The sequence below is a fragment of the Cervus canadensis genome, chromosome 24 (assembly GCF_019320065.1).
Source record: "Cervus canadensis isolate Bull #8, Minnesota chromosome 24, ASM1932006v1, whole genome shotgun sequence".
In the NCBI taxonomy this organism is placed as follows: Eukaryota; Metazoa; Chordata; class Mammalia; order Artiodactyla; family Cervidae; genus Cervus; species Cervus canadensis.
In genome coordinates, this window is record NC_057409.1 from 29,240,681 (window position 1) to 29,264,078 (window position 23,398).

Genomic DNA, 23,398 nt, shown 5'->3' on the forward strand with positions numbered 1-23,398 from the left:
GGGGGGGGGGGGGGGGGGGGGCGGGAGAAGGTGAAGCCACATAACTGCCATTCAGTTATAGGTTCTTTTTAACGATGGGCTGATAAGTTCTGAAAGGCAGATCAGCTCTAGTACTTAGTTCTCAGAGTTGTGGAGGCAGGGCCCCAGATGAAGAGATTTTTGGCTCTTTCCCATAGCCTTAGTACTGCACAAAGTCCATGGGAGTACTGGCAGCAGTGAGATGAAGGGAATAAATAGAGACATAGATCTGGATAGATCTGGTAACTGCTGGTGACTGAGTTCTTGTCGGCTACAGCTCATCACATCTAAGACCCCAGATTGGATATTCACAGGCTGATTCTTGTCTGAGACCCCTGGAGGTCTCCTATAAGGAGACAGTTTCCCTGATTTAAACTTGGTGGAAAGTGAGTCTGGTCTACAATGCCACTGCGCCCTGAGGACTTCTGCTGCCAGCCCCGAAGCCTGTCTCAACAACTTAACTGTCGACCAGATGTGAGTAGGCAGCATACATAGCGATGAGGAGTCACATCAGAAGAAGCACCTGGGATGAGCGTCTCTGTTGATCTGATCAAGCCTTCTTATTATACATGTTCTCAGAAAATGTGGCTCGTCTTGTCCCCTGTGAGCTCAGTGGGAAAACTCAGAAGATTTACCTGAAGGTAGCCAAACAAACACCAGGGCTTCCCTAGTGGCTCAGTAGTAAAGAATCCACCTGCAAATGCAGGAGACACAGGTTTGATCCTTGATCTGGGAAGATCTTCTGGAGGAGGAAATTGCAACCCACTGCAGTATTCTTGCCTGGAAATCCTCATGGACATAGAAGCCTGGTGAGCTACAGTCCATGGAGTCACAAAAGAGTCAGACACAGCTTAGCAACTGAACAAGAAACAGCAAAAGTCAGACATAATATTGGTGATGGCAGAACACAGGAAGCAAGGGTAGGAAAGCCAATGGTTTTCTGAAAGCCCAGCATCTTCCCTCCTAGAGTGGGCAACAGTGGAAATTTGCTGCTGCTGTCCAGCCATTCTCCACATTCACACACAATACATGGCTATTGTGAATGAAGTAATAGAAGTTTTTCTTTTTTCAACATGTGTGTTCTGTGTGTCTGATGTTTGATTATTTGTTTAAGGTAGTGTTATACCTCAAATAAAATTCTCCTGGCACTAAGGACCCCATATTTCAGAATTATTCCCTGTACTTGTAATCATTCTATGGGCGAACAGTCCATCTCAAGGTGATCTCTCAAAAATTATTCTTTTTTTGACATCGGATGGAGGAGGGCTTGGACAGAGTGACATATTCTAATTTCTGGGCCTCTGAAAAGCCTTTATTCTTTGCCAAAGAATGGTCTGAGATTTTCCTCCTAGAAATCTCAACCTTTAGAAATTACTGTCTTAAACTTAGCTTTGCTCCCTGAAAACATGATGGAAAAGCTCTGTAGGAAAGGACTCAGGTTAACTGCTGGTTTCTCAGTTACACTTGAATAAGGGTGAGTATGAGCTTTTACATAAATTTAATTTTGCAAGGGAAGGGATAAGGGTTGTTTGACTGGGTTGGTAGGCAGAGGAATAAGAAGAGGATGAGAGAACCAGGAATCAGGCTCACCTTATGAGGATAGGGTGCAGAAAATGCTGTGTGATGATGCAGAAGCAAAGCTTTCGTTTTTTCATAATTTTGAGAAAAATCTGCCTTGATGGTGAGGACTGTGGATGTATTGTGTCCTGTGCTTTCTCTTTAGCAAAGTCATTATTAAAGAGTAAAGTCATAATTCTTAGGCATTATAAAATGAACACGTATCAGAGATCTTCTGTTAATCAGTAATTAATGAGGGAACCAGCAAGAAGGTATAACTGGTTTGAAGGAGAATTCAAAGAACCACACAAATATAAGCTATGCATAAGGCCAAAATCAATAATAAACAGTGACATTTCCTGAACTTGCCCAAACTTGAATGAAACATCCTATTGACAAAAGCGTTTAGCACCCTCTTTATTAATTGTGGGGTTCAACATTATCTCCATAAGTGCAACTTTTAGTTTTTGAAAGCAATAATAAAAATTTGATTCCGTTGTACTTAATCATATAGAAAAGTGTTAGTTACCCAGTCATGTCTGACTCTCTGTGACCCTATGGACAGTAGCCCATCAGGCTCCTCTGTCCATGGGATTCTCCAGGAAGAATACTGGAGTGGGTTGCCATTCCCTACTCCAGGGGCTCTTCCTGACCCAGAGATCGAACCCACATTGCAAGCAGATTCTTTATCACCGAGTCACCTGGGAAGGCAATTATATAGACGATTGTTACAAATTGGGTTCCCCAGTGTCTCCCTGTAAGGTGCCATGTTGAATCCTGGAGAGGAGATGGTCTTGCCTTGGGAATGATGACACAGATGGAGAGCTCTTTTTTCCTCTGCACTAATGCCTTGTGGGATCTAAGGGGATCCATATCTCAGTTTCCTGTCCCCACAATTAGGAATGATGCTAGCCTTGACTTATTTTTCCAAAAGACTGTGCAAGAAAATCAGAAAAATGATTGGCAGGTGAATTTAAATGACCCCCAGGCCCAGCACCCCAGTACAGAAGTTGCTTAATTAAGATGCTGGTTAACCCAGTAGAAATTCAAGTAAGGAAGAGGGAGACCTTCCATGGCCCTGCCCAGCCTGATTGGTGGAAACCTCTTCAACTCACAAACACCCTTGTCATTTCTCCTGGCAGTCTTCCCCAGGCTGTTTGTTTGCAGTGACTTGACGCACTGGCGCCTGGAGACCAGGCAGGGCGGGGAAGGCTTTGGAATCTGCACAACTCATTGCCCTCCCCACCCCCCCCCACCCCACCCCCACAAGCCCTGTCCTCAAGTTCCGTCTCTGGGGCCCTCGGATCAGATTGCTTGCTTCCAGGTGCCAGAGAGACACTTTTCTGTTTGCTGTCCCACCCAGACTGCCCTCAGTTTGTCCTTCCCTTAGGTGGGAGTGGCAAGCAACAGGCTGTTTTGAAAAGAATCTTTCTTCTTCCTCCCTTCTCTTTCTTCCCCCACCCCCTCAAACTGCAAGAACATGTTGGCTTCTTTCCATCACTTGGGGCTCATGTTGGAGATCTGAGTCTGCCCTTGTTCCCTGTAAATAGCCCAGAACTTAAGGTAGGCATACAGTCTTTGGAGGTGAGGTGTTCTTGTGGTGCAATCAGGAATGCTCTGAGCTGATTGCACTGGTGAGGGTAACACACTTTTGATCCCAGTCCATGCAGCTTATTAGTCCTAGACCACGTGGTCCTGTCATTGACTTATTTTCTAGTCCCCCAGGCATAAAGTATTACCTAATCTGAGTACCTTTCATGTCCTAAACACCTGGCAGAAGTTCTTTGTCCTGTTGTTAATCTCTCTGGCCTATGACTCTTTCCTAAGAATGTTTTCTTCTTGAAAAGGACACCTATGCATCTTTAAGATGGCAGAACTTCTACATTAGTGAGCAAGTTTTATGTTGCAACCCAGCTTGAACTAATTTAAACAAAAACAGGAAGGTGATGCTTCATACAGCTGAGGAGTCCAGAGATGTAAAGTAATGCAAAGGTTCAAAAGTGGTCACCATGACACAGGCTTCCTGCTGCTTGAGTTGTCATATTTAGCAAATAAAAATACAGGCCATCTAGTTAAATTTGATTTTAGAGACAGAAAAAATTTATTTAATATAAGTTTATCCCATATTGCTTCCTAGCGTTAATCTCTAGCTGACATCCTACGTCAGCTTTCTCCTCCTCTTCCTGTTGGCATTAATATATGGAAGAATCTAGCCATGAGATGATGGAATGACAGCTGGAGACCCTAGACTCACATCTCAGAGCCCAAGGACAATGGAAGAAGAGCCCATTGTCCCAAGGGTTCTAGCAAAAGTCCTAGGGATGCATCTCATTGACCTGGCTTGGGTCTTGTGGTCAACTGGGAAGTAAACAAAGGGATGAAATGCTATCTAGATCTGAGTCATGTTTCTACCTCTACAATGGGGATGTGGAGTTAACGACCTCTGAACCACTTTGATTAAGAGTCAGTAGGAGTGTTCCCAAAGGCAAACCAGAGTGCTGTCACCAGAAGAAAGATGAATGCTAGCCGGACATCCACTGTATGGTGTAGTGGTAGGTACTCAACTAGAGCAGATGTCTCTGGAACTCCTCATATCACAAAGTGGTTTTCTGGAGTCTGATACAGATCATAGAGCAGTGGACTGTGGTTTTGCTCCTAAAGAATGAATTTGGAGGATAGAATGCAATCTAGGTAACCCCTGAATCAACAGAGATAATAGTACACAGATGTTTATTTAGTACATTTTGTGTGTGGCCTTTGGTGCCTAGAATGAGTCTTACATAAAGATAAAAAAGAAGATATTGTTGAATTGATGAACTTACTTTCTAGTGAGAGAAACTGCATTGTATCTTATTCTAAAGTCTCATAATGCTTCTTTTGTTTTTGCATGCATGCTCAGTTGCTTAGTTGTATCCAACTCTTTGTGACCCAGTGGATTTAGCCTACCATGCTCCTCTGTCCTTGGAATTTTCCAGGCAAGAATACTGTAGCAAGTAGCCATTTCCTACTCCAGGGGATCTTCCCAACCCAGGAGTCCAACCTGCATCTCCTGTGTCTCCTGCATTGGCAGGTGGATTCTTTACCACTGTGCCACCTGGGAAGCCCCTCTTTTGTTTTTACATACAAGTAAGTATGAGTTTACAAAGAAAGGATGAATTAATTCCAGATAAGGCCTTCTGGAGGAAATGCATTTGAGCTGGATCTGGGCAGAGTGTAAACAGGCAGATACAGAAGACAGAAAAAGAAAAGTTCCAAATAGAGGAGCTAGAAGAAGCAACCTTTTGATTTCGGGTTGCTGCCTGCATTGGAGGGCACTGCCTTTTAAGGAGATGACCTTGATGTGGTCTTTTGACTTTACCCAGTGCCAGACTTCTAGAAACATTAAGGAATATTGGGAAAATAAACCAATTGATTAGGTCCTCTGTGTGAGTTAATAATTTGGTGCTTCTTCAAATGCTTGCTCACAGTTTATTTAAAGAGAAGACTGAGTGATGTGAGGGTAGGGGAGAATTGGAGAAGACGGACCCCAGGTGGGGACACTCAACCCCTTTCTGTTGTCCATGGTAATTCTGCTCTAGCCCCAAACTTGCATACTTCACTCAACAAGTGAAAGACTTGCAGTTAAATGGATTCATCTTCCTTATTTAGCAAGTATCTAAGGTTACTTAAGCCTGACCCTCGCAGGAAGAAGAGTCTTACCTCCTTGCTTCTAGGTGCTTTAATATACCATCTAAATATTTACAATACTTACAGTACTCTTCCTGAGGCGAGCTCTGATAAATTCTATTTTCTCACTACCAGGATATTTTGTTTCACTGATGATATTTAGTGTGATGGCCTGCCTCATCCTCCAGATTTAACACTACCCTAAAGGGTTGAAGATTGGAAATTTTTCTCCCTTCAGGCTATGGCTACCTGAGCAAGTTGTTCAGAGGAGATCTGAGTGTGCATCACTGGTTCACTTAAGCAAAGACATTTTGGAGTATGAGCTTTTCTCCTGGAATAACCATCAAAGACTGCAGTAGAGGCTAAGGGCATGGGTGGTGTTACCAGTGGGGTAAGATTCCTGTATCCTCCATGTAACCTATGCATATAACCTATATATGTAACCAATGTAGAGTGACCTGGAAATTCAGAATAGTTGATAGCTTGTGGTCAACTGATGGCCCTCTCCTGAGGATTGCATCTTCAAGGATGGACAGCTGTTTGGTGGTAGGACAGATGTCCATTGCTCTTCCTATTCACAGGTCGCATTAATCTCCAGTCCAAAGGTCTCCTTCACCCATGCCTTCTATCAACATTGGCCTGTTAAAGATTCTCTGACATGAAAAACCCCAAATTAAATTTTGCTTAAGAAACTGTTCCTATTATTTCAGGTTTGCGCCTTTAAGATATATTGAAGGCAGATCCCTCTGTGTTACACTGAGGATCCACAAATGAAAGGAGCTGGAATATGTCGTTCTAGAAAAAGGCAGTAACAGACCAACAAAATTGCCTAGAAAAATAATCAGTTTGACTCATGGTAGGGTCAAGTTATCCTTTGAGTCAATGATTGAAAATTGAATTAAACTAGACAAGAAAAAAACAGCATAATAGAATAACAGCTGTAGATGGTGTTGTGTCATATTCCTGCCCCCAGGAGAAATTGTACCTACCCTCCTGTTGGACAACTGAGTTATATTCTTTATGAATAGACTCAAGCTCCCTCTGCCTCACAGCTGTATCTCCCCGTGGTATGCACAGTTTATTTGTTCTCATACCCGTCACCTCATGCCAAGGTTACTCCTTTTATCCTGAAATCTTCTCTTCCAGAGTGAGTTTGTCCTGTATGTCTCTCAGATATCAGAAGCCAAAAACAATAGCACAAAATTTTCCTAAAATTTTCCTTTTGTTTATTCTCATGCCCCTAATCTCTCTTGAAAGGCACAATTTTCTTGATGTTTTAAAGACTCCTCCTGGAGGAACCATTAAGAACTTAGGTGAAGGCAGCCAGTCTGAAAAGGCTACAAACTATATGATTCCAACTATATGACATTCTAGAAACTATAGAAATAGTAAAAAAAAAAAAAAAAACAAAAGACTGGTGGCTTTGGAGTAGGAGAAGAGGAGAAGGATGAATATGTGGGACACAGGGAGTTTTTTGGTCTGTGAATATTATGTATGAATTGGTGGAACAGGACATTGTGCATTTATCAAAACCCACAGAATCATTACAACATGCGGTGAACCCTAATTTAAGTTATGGACTTTAGTTGAAAATAATGCATTAATATTATCAATGTACCACACTAATGCAAAAGTGTTAAGAATAGAGCTGAGGGTGGGAATATAGGGGAACCCTGTGCTTTCTGTTCAATTTTTTATTGTAAACTTAAAACTATTCTGAAAAGTAAAGTTTATTAATTAAACAAGGAAATCTCCTTTTACCTCCAGTATTTTCCCCTATTTCCTCTATCTCCCTTCAGGAATGTTTGAGTTAAAAGTGACTTAGATTTATTGAGGGTCAAATCTAGATCACCAAATATTCCTGCATCACCAGCATTTCAAATTATTTAAAAAACACGTGAATTTATTGTTCCTGTGCTAATTGTAAATAATTGGCACATGTTCACTCAAACCATGAAGCTGAGTCTCAGGCCAACTTCAAGTTAACAAGATGTTCTTGTTCCTCCAATTCCATCCTTTCAGATCATAACGTCTTGGTCCTTCTCCTCCTCCCCATGCCTTCTCGCTGACCTAAACACTGTCTGTAAGAATTTATGTGAGGAGCTGGTGGGCAGGGACTTTGGGTAGAACTTTACAAGGGTCGTTTTTCCTTGGTCTGGTGGTGAAGAACTTCACTGCAACCCTCTCTGACCCCTCTTGACCATCCTTCGATGACTCACAAGAGCCAAATTGGGAATCCACTGAGTTTGACTCAAGAGTGTGGTTCATTATCTTAAAAACCCTGGTCACACATATCTGAGATGATCCCTGAAGACTCTCCAGATATTTATTTAATGAGAGCAGCAAACCCAAACAGAGAGCTGTGTGGTTATAAGAAGAATTTTAAACAAAGTCCCTGAGTAGTGTTCGACCCCTCTCTTCTATAAACAAGCCCTCTCTGTCATCACGCTGGCTGTTCCACAGGGGCCAGAGTTATCTGTCTTGAGGCACTGAAATTGCAGAGTACTGCTCTTCCTCAAGGCAGAGAAAAATAGCCCCAGATCTTGGGGAAGGAGGCTTCTAGGCAGATCGTTTAACAGGATTACCTTAGAAACCAGAATATTGTCGTTTTCCCACTTTCAGCCCCCAAAGTAAGCTTGGGGGCTGAAAAGTAAGGAAGCAAGACTCTGCGTGTTCCTACAACATGTCAGGCATCATGTTAGACTCTTTATATAAGCCAGCTCATTTAGCCCTTGGAAATGGGTATCAGGATTCCTCAGTTTACAGATAAGGAGAAAGATGAGTGAGGAGAGGAAGCAACACAGCCCAGGTGAAGTGGCAAGATCATTCCTCCAGCTTGGCACTTTCCAATGATAATATTTATGCAATGCAAAATACAAATGTGAGCCACTTCTAGGATTTTAAAATTTCTAGTGGCCATGTTTTCTAAAAAGTAAAATAATTAGGTAAAATTAATTTTAATCATATTTTTTTATTTAACTCAGTCCAGTCAACATATCTTTTCAACACACAATTGATGTAAAAACTGTTGAGATATAGTTCCTTTTTTTTGTTGTATAAAGGCTTCAGAAGCTAGTGTGTATTTTATGCTTACAGCCCATTTCAGTTCAGACCAGTTACATTTCAAGTCACATGTGGATCATAGCCTCTGTATCAGACATTCTAGATCTTTTGCTTTTATCCTTGGGTTCAGTGGCTCCATTCAAGGTCTGTTTTGCCCTAACCCTTCACTGAATTGTGTTTAAACAGTATGTCCTTGACTTTCGGTGAAAAATACAGCCATACAAAATGTCACAGCCAGCTGAAGCAAGCAAGTTACTGACTGCTTCTCACAGCCTCACACCATTTAAAGGAAATATTTATTGTCCTTTCCAAAGTGATACGCCTCCTTCTATGTCATAATGAATACTTAGTAGCTGATTCTTTGTTTTGCTTTAGCTATTAGGAAGTCTGGTGCAAAGTCGGACTCAATTTTAACTGTGGATAGATTAGTGATTTAGTGAAGGAATATGATAACATGTTTTCTGAGATATTCTGAACTGCATGAATATACATAATCTTCTCAGGGTAAAATTTTTTTCTTTCTGGTAATGGACTGTATCTATTTCCTTGGCAAAGGGTCTTACATATAATTTAATATGGTGGACAGCTCTGGGAAATCTGCTGTTAAGTTATGAGACATATAATTTTTTTTTTTACTCTACTAATTTATTTTTGAGGTTTTCAGTAAGTTTTTCTTTCTTGAAAACTCTTAAACTATGTTTTAGAATTAAGTATACCATGGAGTACTATTCTCTCTTTGTTGAAATATAAAGAAATACAGAAAAGAGAGAAATATTTTTTTCCTAATGAAAGCAAGAATAAGAGCTTCCTCTTTTGTAGAGTGAGTGAGTGATAGTCACTCAGTTGGTTCTGACTCTTTGTGACCCCATGGACTGTAGCCTGCCAAACTCCTCTGTCCAAGGAATTCTGCAAGCAAGAACATTGGAGTGAGTTGCCATTTCCTTCTCCAGGTTCCTTCATAGAAATGATACATAAATAAAGATGCTTTCTGCTCCTCTTCAACTTCTGTCATTTTTACAGCAAAGTCTGGTGCTATTCAGTTTATGTCATGAAGACTTCCCAGAGATGTCTCCATGGCTGGTACTGTTGTATTGCTGTATTGCAAATAACAGATGTGATGGATCTGAAAGGAGCCTTTCAAGTCTTGGGATTATCCAACCCGTTCATATTACAGAGGAGTAAACCATCGTCGCATCTATCAGCAGGGATAGGAACATTCACAACGATGTCCTCTATCAGAGTTGCAAAGAGCGGATGGAAACTTCAGGTGCAATGGAAGGCCATCTCAGAGACATGGGAATTCGTGGGCTACATCTTTTATCCAGACTCCAAACATGATCACTGAGCTTATTTCAATTCCTTTTTGGTATCACTACCAACTCAAGCCCAAGTCCTCATGACTTAAAGAATCTTTATTCTTATCTGAAGTGTATTATGTTATTTATTCATTGTGTGTTTATTTGGGCCACCATTTAGAATGTGAGGGAGAGAGAAAAAGAGACAGAGAGAGAGGAGAGGAGGCAGGAGAGAGGAGAGGAAGGAGGAGGAAGAGGAGAAGAGGGAGTAGCAGTGGGGGAGAGGGGAGTGAGAGGTTAAACCTGAGATAAATGACAAAAATAGTAGTGTATCTATTCTTTTCAATTCCTCAGGCAGGTAGTAAGCACCCACCAAGGTCACGCTGGTGTATATACAAATGAATAAGACCAGCTCATGTTCCTTGCTTTTAAATATATACAATGGAACCTTTCTTTTACCTTCTTTTTTCCCATACTATTACTATATCTTTTCCTCTTAGTCTCTTCCATCTTTAGTAAAATATATCACTCTATAATCTGGTATATTAACTAAAACTCAGAATCATTCTTGATTCCAAATTCTCTCTTGCCCCCATTCCAGACTCTCATCTAGTCATCATTCTTGTGCTTCTATCTTCAAAATACAGCTCACTTCTCTCCATCTGCACTGCCATCGAGCTAAGTGGATGCTGTTACTTCTATTCGAACCCCTAGAATATTCTGGTTCCATTTTCCCTTCTCTATGATCCATTCTTCACAAAGCAGCCAACATGAGCTCTTAAAAACCAAATCAGATTAAGTTACCTCCCTGTTTTAAAACCCTTCAGTGTAGTGTGAAATAAATGCAAACCCTTTAAGGTGGCTTATGAGGTTTAGCCCTTTCACACCAGCAGCCTCATCTCAATCTACTCCCTGATTTGCTAGCAAGACTTGAGCCACACTGGGTGCCTTTCATCCCTTCTGGTTCATTGTCTGTAATTAGCCTTTCATATAAGCTGTGTGATGTACATGATAACTGACAGTGCAGCTTAGCTTCTATCTACATTCTAAAGGGCAGTTGTCATTTAGTTGCTAAGTTATGTCCAACTCTTTGCAACCCCATGGATGGTAGCCCGCCAGGCTCCTCTGTCCATGGGATTTCCCAGGCAATAATATTGGAATGGGTTGCCATTTCCTTCTCCAGGGAATCTTCCTGACCCAGGGACTGAACCACCGTCTCCTGCATTGCAGGCAGATTCTTTACCACTGAGCCACCTGTGAAGCTAGGTAATATTTAAATCACCCTAAAAAAATGCCATGTCCTAGAAATGGCCTCAGCAAGTGCTTTATATATTAATTTCTAAATCTGCGTTAGAGGATATATTAATTAGTATAAGAAATTCTTCAAATAACTCTTTAGTGATGAAATGAGTGGTGTTTAAGATGTGTGATTGGCTGGAAGGTGGTATAGCATGTCCAACTTTGCATGAAGTATGAGAATCTAGCAGGCCCAGTAACCAACACTTTCTAAATGACCTCCCTATCCTAGAACTCCATTTGGTTTGTGTGCCCCCACTCAGTGGAGGACCCCAATAGCAAATTCTTGCTGTCAGAATACTGTTGCCTCTATCTATTTCAGACAAGGTATTTGTGGGTTGCCCCAAAGGAGAGAGCACTTTGTACAGCTATCTTTTCTCATTCTCAGTAAGAAATGTTTGGGCATCTGGTGGAATTTGGTTTGAGGCTTGCTTCCATTGCAATATGCCACCTGGCACATGGTTATAGAAGAGGAGCCATATGGCTAACTCTCTATTCTGATTGTTTAGAGAATGCTACTGCTATGGCTAGCCAGGTTGGCCTTAGGTGAGGCCCCATCACCCACAAAGAGGCAGAGTTCTTTATCACTTCAGAAACTTTCCATTGCAGTTCCCTTTGCTGGGAATGCTCTCATTGCTTGGCAGTCATCTTCTGATTTAGCTTGTTTCAACTTAAATTTTGCCTTCTCCAAGTAGTCTACTTGACTGCTCTTTCTAAATAGATTTCAAGCACTTTCCTGATTGCTCTCTCATCCAATCAATCCATTCCTGTTCTTTTCCTGTTCCACTCCGAACCCAGAGAATTAGCTGGAGCCAGATTTGGCCAAGGGAAGACACTAGTAGAACCCTGGGGTGGGGATGAGTGGGAGAAGCCAGGGTGCCTTTTCTCTCTTGTGCTCTATCTTGGTTGGCATCTCTGACAGATAAACCCTCACTTCAAGTCCTGATTTCCATGGGGCAGCACCTCTTCTGTGACTCCAGCTTCTGGGCTCTGGTAGTACCACCTCTTCCTCTGGCTTCTTCTGTCCTGGGGATGGCAGTGGACTTCCTGTTTTGATAATATCTAATGGCTTTCACTGTCCTCTCTTCTTTCCATTGTGTGTACGACTCCTTGTATTAAATCCCCTCTGTTTATGACACGTGGATGGCTTCTGTTTCCTAATCAGACCCTGTTCTCCTACACTCTATAATAGTATATTGTTATCATCTTGCTTTGTCCTTTCCTCATATTAGTTTCTTTCACAAGTTATAATTATATACTTGTTTATTTGCTTACTAGCATCTTGCCTATTTTCCATATCACACTGTGATCTCCATGAAAAGGGATACTGTCTTATTTGGTCACCATTAGATCCTCAATGTCTTTAGAGTCCCAAGTGCTCAGTAATAATTTATCAAAAGAATAAATAAAACTAGTCCCTAGATTTTGAAATCTTGGATCTATGAACCACCCAGAGACAATTGGATGAGCTTCAGGAGATAAATAAACCTTTTGAAATTAAATACAAAAGTTAGTATGGATTTCTGTATGTATTTTTTTCCCCTCATGGGCAAAACCCCACAACTTTCATTAGAGTTTCAGCATATTATGACCTGAATTTAAGAGACAGTGCACCTAGTGGGAGAGATATATACATGCACAATTGTTATTAGAGTTTCATAATATTGAAGTTAATAAAAGTACATGGGAGCCCAGAGGAAGAGTAAGTCTCTCTTTCCAGTTGCTCATGCCAAAAACTGAGAAGTTAGCCTTAACATCTCATTTTCTCTTATTCTTCACATCCAAACATATCAGCAGTTACATCAGTTGGCTCTACCTTCTAAACACATTCAGAATTTAGTCTCTAGCATGGTCACCCTGGTCTAAGCCACCATTTTCTTTTCTGGATGAATGAAAAAGACTCTGGGGCTTCAGCTCTTCCCCTAAAATAGTCTGTTCTCAACAGAAAAGCTTAAAATCTGATCATATCACTTGTTTGCTAAAAATTCTCCAACGGTTCTCATCTCACCCAGAGTTTAAGCAATGGCCTCCCTAGGCCCTCTGTGAGCCAGCTTCTTGCTGTCTGTCTCTCTCATCTCCTTCCTCTCTCCCACCTGCCTCACCCAGTTGCCTTGTTGCTATTTCTTCTTCTCCCACAGGGCTTTTGCTCCAAGTTTCCTCTGCTGGAAAGCTCTTCTCTCATACAACCTCTTCTTTATTCCTTCATCCCTTTTCAGGTCTCTGCCTACACAACAAACAATGCCCCTCCTCCTCCCTACCTCTATCCTGTTCATCTTGCTTTATTTTTATCCATAGCACAGATCACCATCTGACATACCATTTATTTTGTTTTTTTTTTAAATTTTTTTTCCTTTATTTTTTATTAGTTGGAGGCTAATTACTTCACAATATTGTAGTGGTTTTTGCCATACATTGACATGAATCAGCCATGGATTTACATGTGTTCCCCATCCTGAACTCCTCCTCCCACCTCCCTCCCCATCCCATCCCTCTGGGTCATCCCAGTGCACCAGCCCTGAGCACTTGTCTCATGCATCCAACTTGGACTGGAGATCTGTTTCACACTTGATAATATACATGTTTCAATGCTATTCTCTCAGATCATCCCACCCTCACCTTCTCCCATAGAGTCCAAAAGTCTGTTCTATACATCTGTGTCTCTTTTTCTGTCTTGCATATAGAGTTATCATTACCATCTTTCTAAATTCCATATATATGCATTAGTATACTGTATTATTGGTGTTTATCTTTCTGGCTTACTTCACTCTGTATAATGGGCTCCAGTTTCATCCATCTCATTAGAACTGATTCAAATGTATTCTTTTTAATGGCTGAGTAATATTCCATTGTGTATATGTACCATAGCTTTCTTATCCATTCATCTGCTGATGGGCATCTAGGTTGCTTCCATGTCCTGGCTATTATAAACAGTGCTGTGACGAACATTGGGGTACACGTGTCTCTTTCAGTTCTGGTTTCCTCGGTGTATATGCCCAGGAGTAGGATTTTTGGGTCATATGGCAGTTCTATTTCCAGTTTTTTAAGGAATCTCCACACTGTTCTCCTTGGTGGCTGTAAGTTTGCATTCCCACCAACAGTGTAAGAGGGTTCCCTTTTCTCCATACCCTTTCCAATAATTATTGCTTGTAGACTTTTGGATAGCAGCCATTCTGACTGGTGTGTAATAGTACCTCATTGTGGTTTTGATTTGCATTTCTCTGATAATGAGTGATGTTGAGTATCTTTTCATGTGTTTGTTAGCCATCTGTATGTCTTCTTTGGAGAAATGTCTGTTTAGATCTTTGGCCCATTTTTTGATTGGGTCATTTATTTTTCTGGAGTTGAGCTGCAGGAGTTGCTTGTATAAAAATTTATTTATTTATTTTGATTGGAGGATAGCTGCTTTACAAGATCGTTTCAGTTTTTGCCAAACATCAGTAAGAATCAGCCATAGGCGTACATGTGTTCCCTCCCTCCTGAACTCCACCTCTCACCTCCCTCCCCACTCCCTTCCTCCAAGTTGTCACAGAGCATTGGCTTTGGGTTCCCTGAATTATGCATCAGATTTCCACTGGCAATCTATTTTACATATGGAGAAAAGAGAACCCTCTTGCACTGTTGGTAGGAATGCAAACTGATACAACCAGTATAACAGTATAGAGATTCCTTAAAACACAAAGAATAAAAATACCATATGACCCAGCAATCCCACTACTGGGCATATGCCCTGAGAAAGCCAGAATTGAAAAAGGCACATGTACCCCAGTGTTCATTGCAGCGCTATTTATCTATTTATTATTTATCCCTACCAGCAGAACATGAACTCTAACAGAGAGAGAATTTTGTTTCATTCAGGCCTGGAACAGTGCTTGACACATGGTGGATTCTCAATATGTATTTGTTGAGGGAGTGTGATGGTGGTGACACTTCAGAGAATCTTAAAAGATGAGTAGGATTTGGAGGGAAAAAGGAGAAATGTAAGTGAGAAGCATCCATCGAGGCTGGATTGGGATAGTCTTTGCCTCCTGAGTATGTTTTAGCTTTAGAAATTTGTATACATCCATCACCCTTTTTCCCTCCACAAAGATAAGTTCCTAGATAAGTTCCTAGCTGGATAGAGATCCTGCCTCCTGTGTAGAATTTGGCTGTATATTATTTGTTTAGTTCATGGGTATAAGCGGCAGAATTCAACTACCAGGCTAGAGGGATCTAGACTTTAGTTAGTTATTGCTGTTTCGGGATAAGTTCTTCACACACTTGATGAATAATGCAACAGGTGAGTTGGTTAGGGGGCAAGAATTCATAGTGGAAATAGAGCAAGGTTAGTGAGAGGGAAGGAGAAAGAGAGAGAGAGAGACTGAGGCATAATAAAAGCTTACTGAAGAGTCTGAGGAGTTCCAGTTCATCCAATAATTCTTTTCCAGCCTCTCCCATCTGTCACCCTGAAATGCTGGGGAGATTGACTTCAAGGAACACAGTCAACTTTTGTTTTTGGAGACTGCAGGGTAAATATTACAGATCTGGAACTGTTGGCCCAAGACTTCAAAGTCTTGAATAAAGCTGGTGGACGATTTGGAAGCCACCTGGCAGGAAATTTAACTTTTGCAGTTTTTTTCCTTCACAGTCCTTAATTCCTACCTGCCTTCCCCATCCTCCCCAACACCAAATTAGCTTTTTGGATGCCATAGATGCAGTTTAGACTTGGGTACCAGCCAAGGTCACGGGGCTCGGTGTATAAGAAGTGACTGTCCGCTGTATTTTAGACAGAATTTCCAAGGCCAGAGAGGCAGCGGGAGGGAGGTAACGGGCTTCTTGGGCCTGGGTTATTTTCTCTCTTCTACACACACACACATACACACACACGCATGCACAAACACACACACACCACAAACACACACAATCCCTTTCTACTGCTAATTTTCTGCTTCCAAATAGAATGATGTGACAACTTCCTATCCTTTTTGTCTAGATTCAGTTCTCATGGTCCCCCTCTGCATGGATGCACTAACTCTACACATGAAAGAGTAAAAATACAGAATAGTCAGTAAGGAATCAAAGGAACAAAAATAATAGCTAGACCAGAGGAGTCTCCAAAAGCTAACAAAAGCCTTTGAAATCTAAATCCACACTCTGGAGGGGGGCAGTAAGTGTAATAAAACTATGAGAACTCAGTTCAAACAAATACGTGATTATATTTGTCAGGAATTATATAAACATGGCTCTGATTCATGAGTTTGCTAATTATTGTCACTGTTTCCAATGTTAAAACTAAGTTCAAGGCTTTCCTCTGTATTTTATTTAACAATAAACTGTATCTACCTACCTATCTATAAAGGCTTCCCTGGTGGCTCAGATAATAAAGAATCTGGTGGCACTAGTGGTAAAGAACCTGCCTGCCAATGCAGGAGACATAAAAGACTCGGGTTTGATCTCTGGGTGGGGAAGATCCCCTGGAGGAGGGCATGCAACCCACTCCAGTATTTTTGCCCGGAGAATCCCATGGACAGAGGAGCCTGGTGGGCTACAGTCGACATGGTCTCAAAGAATCGGACATGACTGAAGCAGCTTAACACACAATGCATATCTATCTATATCTATATAATAGCTACAGATATAGTTCATTTACATAAAAGCTCAGTGTTTGCATTCTGTGTCGATGTACATTCTACACGCCTGCAGTCGCGGTGACCTACAATCCGTCTGAATTTCTGCCTTCTAAATGCTTAAAATTAGTTCTGTTCTTTATGGTGCTGAACATTATACCATGATACTTTGAAACATGATCCCAATACAAATCTGCTTAATACAGAAAACTATAATGAAAGTGAAGAATAGTCTTCAGATATTAATCCCAATTAGTTTAATTGAGCCCCTCCTTCTGTCTTACTGCGAATGTCATATTTGACCTAGGGTGTCTGGCCTACAAACCTCAGCCCATTCAAAGCTTTAAAACACATTTAAGCTAGTGGATTTATAAAAGTGACTCATTCACTCACCAAGTACTTTTTGAGTATCTGCTATATACAAGGAACAATGTCAGACTCTGAGAATGCAAAGTAAAAGGAACATAGTCCTTGCCTCAAGGAACTCACATGGCTAAAGGATTCTGGCAACAGCAATCTGAAGAGATGAGTGCTGTGATGTGGGTTGTAGCTCAAGATATGGTGGGAGCCTTCAGGAGGTGTACCTGACCTCCAAGACATCCTCTGGGGAAGGGATTCTGGAGGAGGTGAGGACATTTTAAAGATTAGAAGGACTTTGCAGGGTAGAGGGGTTGGAGTGGGAGGTCTAAGAAAGTGTGTTCAGAGAAGGGTGTGCAGTCTCCTCAGGAAGATTTGTGTTACTGAGATTTTGTTCTTGGAATCTCCAGTGGAAGGGGGCAGAGAGTAGCAAGATAGTGAGAAACAAGATTTCCAAAGGTTAAAAGGAAAACCTAGGTACACTGTAAGCCAGAGATTACTATGATTGATACTGCATTTTGGGAAGATCTTTTTTTGTTTAATATAACTCATCATCATCTCAAGAACTGAGTCTGCATTTTACCAGTTGACGTTCATAGCTCCTGCAGAAATGACTCATTAAATTAGACTCTGCAGAGTAGTAAACACCAATGTAAAACAGAACCGAGACCAAATAGAACTGTTGGGTACAACACATCTTAATTTTCAGAGATATAACCAACATTGTTACCACCAGATATCAACTAACTTGTTAGGTTGGTGAACTTTTAAGGATTGGCAAGTTTTTAAAGTCTTTGGTAATGGAATGTTAAGAGATAGTGGTCTTCGGGGACTCTGACAAGCCGTAGAGTGGATGGTCATCTTTGGCTCTGCTCCGTGGAGGGGACAGAAGATGGAAGAAGAAGAGGAAGAAACCTTTCCAGCATGACCTCAGTGAGAGGACAGGTGTCTAGCTTGGGGATGGAGAACATGGTTTGGATCCAGCCTGGAGGCTTGTCTTTGGGTTTAGTGGAGGCCTCTGGAATTCCTCTACTTACTAACCAAGAGTCCTTCTCTTTGCCTCTGTCTTATCTATAAACTGAGGATACTTGCCGCAGCCTACCACTCAGGACTCTGCAAGAATTAAACATGTTAGTGTGTATCCAACACTTAGACCCATGCTAGCCCCTGGTAGGCTTTCCATAAATATTAGCTATCACCAGACTGTGTTGTTCTCTTCAAGAATGAAGGGAAACACCTTGCATATAATTAAATGTAGTGAGCATTCATTTCCTGTCTCATTCGATATTAAGAAAATAGATACAAGGTGAAAGGTATGATGGAAAGAAGTGGTCCAGGAGGTAGGGAGTTGGGCTGGATGACCTACTAATGACCCACTCAGTTCTGAATCTGTGGCTCTCTAAGTAGAGATAGAGGTTTGCCCGTCATGTGTGAGTCTGCATTTGTTACTCTGTGGAGCCCCCTGCCCTGCCTGGGGTAGAAACACAAATCAAAACTCTGTCTTCTGGAAAATTGCATCCTTGCCAAGGCTGGCAAGTTGCTCTGTGCCACCCTATTTCCTGTTGGCCTCAGGTTTTCTTCTTCAGTCCAAATGTGTTTGCATTGTTCTCCAAGTCTGACTGAGGCTCGAGGGGATCCCTGAGCTGGTTTCCTCTGATTTGAAACGCACACACGCAGGCACACGCACGCACACACTTCATTCTCACCAGCATCCCAGGAGGTGAAAAGTCCACCTTAGGATGTGCCAGGTTTAGGCTCTGAGGAGCCCAGAGTTTTCTCCAATACCACAATGGTCTGATTGTGCAAGCTTTTTTCAATCCCAATGGCAGGTCTGCAGGCCAGCTGAAAGCTCATCTTGAACAACCACCTCAAACCTTAAACCCAAATCCCACAGCAGCCCTCCTGGAACCAAGTCTGTTTTCATAGAATATCTGGTTACATTATTTTAAAAATGAGCAACCTTATTATCAATAGTGTTTCTGAGAACCCAGCATTCTTTTAGAAAATGCTAGCTCTCCAGGGCTGGCAAGAGCTGCAAAGCAGACACATTCTCTCACTTGCCACCCTCTCCCTCAGGCATCACCCAGCCAAATCCAACAGCTTAACAGAAACAAACATCAAGACTCCACATCTCCTAAGGAGCTGAGTCCTGGGTGATGGAAGGAGGGAGTGGGATCTCTTTCCCTGGTTGTCTTGAAGAATAGGAGAGACTTTTGTAACACATGTGCTGAGTTGGAATTTTAAAGAACTCAGTACACAGTCCTTACTTTCTTAAATAGGAGATGGTAAACAACATAATTTAAACTTTCCTTCATACATGTATTGTATGCTCATTCTGTGCTCAGCGTTGTGTCAAAAGCAGTGTTTTTATTTCAAAACACTTGAGAGTGTGCTGAGTTAGCATCCTGGTATTAGTGAGGACATTGGATGAGACCCTGGGTTTCATTCTTCAGTTTTAGCCTGTATTTGGTTAATCATCAACCAAGTATTGAAATTTTCCATGCCTCAGCTTCTTCACCTGTAAAATAGTGATCATTATTGTGAGGGTCAAATGAAATAATGCATGGCAAAATGTCTTGCAAATTAGAAAGCCTTCGACACTTAAAAATGTATCTATTTCTTTTAATATGATCTTTCTTTATGTCCATATATGGGAATACTTAGAACTTTCTAATTCCTCTTCAACTAGATTATAGACCCTTGACAGTTTTCAGTTTGGTTCAGTTGCTCAGTCGTGTCTGAGTCTTTGTGACCCCATGGACTGCAGCACTTCAGGCTTCCCTTTCTATCACTGACTCCCGGAGTTGCTCAAACTCATGTCCATTGAGTCGGTGATGCCATCCAACTATCTCATCCTCTGTGGTCCCCTTCTCCTCCTGTCTTCAATCTTTCCCAGCATCAGACAGTTTTAGAGGACAAAAAGGCAGTTTGAAATAAAAACACTGCTTTTGACACAATGCTGAGCACAAAGTGAGCATAAAATACACATATGAAGGAAAGTTTAAATTATGTTGTTCATCATCTCCTATTTAAGAAAGTAGGGAACTACGTACTGAGTTTTATAAAATTCCAAATATCTCTATATATCTCTATTTCATCAATCTATATGCTATCCATGTATCTATGTATCTGTGTATCTATGTATCTGAATATCTATCTATCTGTCTATCTATCTACCATGTACATTTATCTTCAAAGTATGAATATCAGCTCCCAAGGGTTTCTTGTTTTTGAGACAGCTCAGTGGCTCATATAGAGATGAGGACTCATCACTGAGATGCCAATTCAAGAGTCCTGCTCCTCACTAGCTGTAACTTAAGTCACACTACCTAACCTCTCTGTTCTTCAGTTATGACATCGGTAAATTGGGTCAATGTTTATCTCACCAATTATGGTGACGATGGAATGAGATAGCATATGCAAAGCATCCACTATCGTTCCTGACACATTACACATTCAGCGCAAGTTTGACCTTTTACCAACATGATAAATGGGGGAAGAGGAGGGAAGGAAGTTACAGACACATATGGGAATGACACATGTGGCAGGGATCAAGGTCAAGGTCAAAGGTGAGAGGGAATGCCCTTTGATGGTCCTTCTCAAAAACAGTCCAGCCTGATGCTGAGGTAAGGCTAAGGGTACAATGAAATCAGAGCTCTGAGACTGTATATACTCCCATTTCAGTGAGATACCTACAGTCACTCAAGATTGGCTTATTAAGTAGAGGAGACTCATTCAAGAGATACCAATCAGCCTGTTCAAAGCAATAGCTGAAGTTCTGACTTCAGGCAAGTTAGGAACTGAAGTAAGAAACGGGAAACATAATAGACATCTTTTCTTTTTCCGTTTTCTCCCTAGGAGACATCACCACGTCGCAAAGCTTTAAATATCTATGCGCTGGTGGGGGACTTCCCAGGAGGCGCTAGTGGTAAAGAACCCACCCGAGAATGAAGGAGACATAGAGATGTGGGTTTGATCCTTGGGTCAGGAAGATCCACTGGAGGAGGGCATGGCAACCCACTCCAGTATTTTTGCCTGGAGAATCTCATGGACAGAGGAGCCTGGCAGGGTACAGTCCATGTGACTTAGCACACATGCACGCATGTGCTGGTGACTGACTGCCACTTTGTATGTCCACCCTTCACGTCTTGCCAACTTTAGGTTTATAAATTCAGTGGTCTACTCTATAATTCCCTTTGTATATGTATTTTATACCTAAACCTATATCTGGTTCTGGATCTGGATCTAGATATCTACTTTAAAAGTACAAAACTCAGTTGCTAGTCTTGTTCCCTCTCTTCCTATATAACTCCCTCCTAACATCTTTTGACTCTCATAATTGGTTCCATGTATTATTATATAAATTTTAAAAGCATTAATGTATCAATAAATGAAATTTCAAGTTCTGTGCTAAGTACAGGGAAAATAGAATAAAGGATATTCCCTGCCATCAAAGGGCTCACTAGGTAGTAGGGCAGACAGTACATTGTCCTGAAGGTGTTTTTCTGCACATCTCAATGTTGTAAGATCTGCTGTGGGACAGAAAGGACAGGGAGATGTCCCCACAGAGTGATAATGAGAAGCTGACATTTTGAGCTGCTTCTTGAAGGATGATGAAGTGGCTGTTGTCTGGTGTGTATTGCAGTGCTGTGGTTTTCAATTAGCTACTCTCAACTTAGTTGAGAGGATTACACATACCCACCCCACAGATTAACTTTGGCCATGCGACTTGCATTTGCCACACGGAATGTGAGCAGAAATGTGGGCTACATTTGAGCAGAAGCCTTAAAAGGCATCACCAGCTTTTGTTGGTCTTCTCCTTCTTTTGTAAGAATACCATGTTCCAGAGAGGGGCTTCTTCTCCAGCCTGTATCTCGAGATGAAGAAGATCCATTGAAAAGAGCCACAGCCAGTGTGAATCAGTGAGAAGTAAGACTTTGCTGCTGTAAGCTCCTGAGATTTTTGGGGGTAGTTTACTGCTGCAACATAAATGACAAATGCCAACTAATAAAAATCTTGGTACCAGACCTGGAGTGCAATAGCAAACCTACAACATGTGCCATTGGCTTCCAGGTTAAGTGTTACAGAGCAAGGAAACTTCTTGGTGACTCATTTATTCAGTGGAGGAACATTTGGTAAAATTGTTACTTGCAATACCTTGGAGGGTGACAGATTATGTTCCTGTAGAAGATACCTGTATCTGTATTTTTATCTTATATAGAATATACGTGTGTAAGAATTTTGTTTTCTTCCTTTTCTTTTGGTTTTATTTTACTTTTTAACTTAGTATGCTTCCTTTTTTATTGGAATATAATTACTTTACAATGCTGTGTTAGTTTCTGCAGTACAATAACTATATATATAAATACATATATATCCATATCCCCTTCCCCTTGAACCTCCCTTTCACTGTCCCACTACATCCTACCCCTCTAGGTCATCACAGAGCACCAAGCTGGGCTCCATGTGCTATGCAGTTGCTTCCCACTAGCTATGTATTTTACACATGATGGTGTATATATGTCAATGCTACTGTCTCAATCTGTCCCATCCTCTCCTTTATTTGCTGTGTCCACAGTTCTGTTCTCTACATCTGTGCCTCTGTCCCTGCCCTACAAATAAATTCTTCAGGACCATTTTTCCAGATTCTATATGTTAATATATGTTATTTATTTTTCTCTTTTATTTCTTATTCATGTGTCTTCAAGTTGTCTGGAGTTCATCTGATCTAAACTGGGCTGGGCTGGGCTTGCTGCCAGATATATGTTGATTTTGTCTACTCCCGCATGTTTCCCCAGCTCCTCAGAGCAGTGGCTAAATGAAGAATATATCACCCATGAAGTGGGTAGGGGAGGCACTAGATATGAGCTAAACAATGATACAATCTACCTGAGTACCCTAGTGAACTTGTGGCTTTGGGTGGAAAAGAGCATGGAAATTATGGTCCCTTATGCTATTCTATTTGTGGCCCAACACTTAGTAGATGCTTGCCTCAGGCAAGCCACAATGTCTCTAAACTTCAGTTTCCCCATTTGAAAATAAGTGAAAAACCAGTATTTTTTTTTTTTGCCAAGAATGGAAATTCCAGATAGCGCAAATGAAGGTAGTGATTGGATGATGGTGTTTCTCATCAGAAATATTTTATGATGCCCAAGGGAATTTCAACCTCAACTCTAACCAGGACTTGGGACGGAGGAATCAGCAGGCTAGGAGACCCTCTGTGTACTGTAGACCTTCAATTACTCTGCCTTTTATGTACCTTGGCTGAACCCCATGCGTTTGTTTCTCTTCTACTGAACTTTGATTTACACACGTGTTTGTGTAGAGACACATATGTATTACAATCTCATACACACACCCTCTCAACTCTTTTTTCTGATCATCAGAAGATAATTCATTTTCTCCTTGGAGCAGGAGGAAGCAGAGATAAAAACAGAATGGTTCAACACCCAAGTCTTCAGTAGAACTGACTAAAAATAGGATGTTTGGTATGAGAATATTTTTTTCCTAAAAATGTGTCAAGCGATGGCATTTCAAGTTTGG

The 23,398-nt window shown here is 41.3% G+C and overlaps 1 long non-coding RNA gene across 2 annotated transcripts in view; it reads left to right on the plus strand.

The window, feature by feature from the left end:
* Window positions 1–22,129, plus strand: part of LOC122426730 — an 81,548-nt gene extending 59,419 nt beyond the window's left edge. For both annotated transcript variants that reach the window (XR_006265230.1, XR_006265229.1), the window contains exon 3: window positions 20,714–22,129. This is a non-coding gene — a long non-coding RNA (uncharacterized LOC122426730). The remainder of the gene's footprint in view (window positions 1–20,713) is intronic.
* The last annotated feature ends 1,269 nt before the right edge of the window (window positions 22,130–23,398 follow it).